This window comes from Anoplopoma fimbria, unplaced genomic scaffold (genome assembly GCF_027596085.1).
Source record: "Anoplopoma fimbria isolate UVic2021 breed Golden Eagle Sablefish unplaced genomic scaffold, Afim_UVic_2022 Un_contig_4959_pilon_pilon, whole genome shotgun sequence".
NCBI lineage: Eukaryota > Metazoa > Chordata > Actinopteri > Perciformes > Anoplopomatidae > Anoplopoma > Anoplopoma fimbria.
The window spans coordinates 1-1,420 of record NW_026548658.1 but is presented as its reverse complement, the minus strand read 5'-3'; the positions used below and the strand labels follow the sequence as shown (position 1 = coordinate 1,420).

The 1,420-nt window shown below is 42.9% G+C and overlaps 3 non-coding genes across 3 annotated transcripts; all 3 read left to right on the top strand.

The window, feature by feature from the left end:
- Positions 1 to 305: 305 nt before the first annotated feature.
- On the top strand, positions 306 to 424 carry LOC129114576 (5S ribosomal RNA). The gene has a single exon (XR_008532569.1). It is a non-coding gene; the product is annotated as a 5S ribosomal RNA (ribosomal RNA).
- A 379-nt stretch (positions 425 to 803) lies between these two features.
- On the top strand, positions 804 to 922 carry LOC129114575 (5S ribosomal RNA). The gene has a single exon (XR_008532568.1). It is a non-coding gene; the product is annotated as a 5S ribosomal RNA (ribosomal RNA).
- Positions 923 to 1,300: 378 nt separating this feature from the next.
- Positions 1,301 to 1,419, top strand: LOC129114574 (5S ribosomal RNA). Its single transcript, XR_008532567.1, has one exon. It is a non-coding gene; the product is annotated as a 5S ribosomal RNA (ribosomal RNA).
- The last annotated feature ends 1 nt before the right edge of the window (position 1,420 follows it).

The following is a 1,420-nucleotide window of genomic DNA, read 5'->3' as shown; positions in this document are numbered from 1 at the left end:
AGCTAGATCATGACTTGCCGGTATAGAAATGACACAAATCCAGTTAAATGATGGCTTTCATCATTCCTAAGCTCATCGATCATTTTCTTTTCAATTTTATGCTAACGTATTCTACATTTCAACAGTAAATATTAATATTTTTACTGCACTACATTTGTGATCCTTATAGCCACTTTGTACATTCTGATTTGACATTTAAAAGCTGTGAGTGTGTCTGGAAATCTGCAGGCGCTCCCTGTATAGACGAAAGAGCAAAGCGTGGTGATATAGTATCTTTAAAAGGCCCTTTGGTAGGCACAATATTTGCTTACGGCCATACCACCCTGAACACGCCCGATCTCGTCTGATCTCGGAAGCTAAGCAGGGTCGGGCCTGGTCAGTACTTGGATGGGAGACCGCCTGGGAATACCAGGTGCTGTAAGCTTTTTCACTCCTCTTTACAAAAAGCAGAGGGCGCTGCTGCTTTTTCAGTGGACACCGACAGGGTGGGAAGGATATAGCTAGATCATGACTTGCCGGTATAGAAATGACACAAATCCAGTTAAATGATGGCTTTCATCATTCCTAAGCTCATCGATCATTTTCTTTTCAATTTTATGCTAACGTATTCTACATTTCAACAGTAAATATTAATATTTTTACTGCACTACATTTGTGATCCTTATAGCCACTTTGTACATTCTGATTTGACATTTAAAAGCTGTGAGTGTGTCTGGAAATCTGCAGGCGCTCCCTGTATAGACGAAAGAGCAAAGCGTGGTGATATAGTATCTTTAAAAGGCCCTATGGTAGGCACAATATTTGCTTACGGCCATACCACCCTGAACACGCCCGATCTCGTCTGATCTCGGAAGCTAAGCAGGGTCGGGCCTGGTCAGTACTTGGATGGGAGACCGCCTGGGAATACCAGGTGCTGTAAGCTTTTTCACTCCTCTTTACAAAAAGCAGAGGGCGCTGCTGCTTTTTCAGTGGACACCGACAGGGTGGGAAGGATATAGCTAGATCATGACTTGCCGGTATAGAAATGACACAAATCCAGTTAAATGATGGCTTTCATCATTCCTAAGCTCATCGATCATTTTCTTTTCAATTTTATGCTAACGTATTCTACATTTCAACAGTAAATATTAATATTTTTACTGCACTACATTGTGATCCTTATAGCCACTTTGTACATTCTGATTTGACATTTAAAAGCTGTGAGTGTGTCTGGAAATCTGCAGGCGCTCCCTGTATAGACGAAAGAGCAAAGCGTGGTGATATAGTATCTTTAAAAGGCCCTTTGGTAGGCACAATATTTGCTTACGGCCATACCACCCTGAACACGCCCGATCTCGTCTGATCTCGGAAGCTAAGCAGGGTCGGGCCTGGTCAGTACTTGGATGGGAGACCGCCTGGGAATACCAGGTGCTGTAAGCTT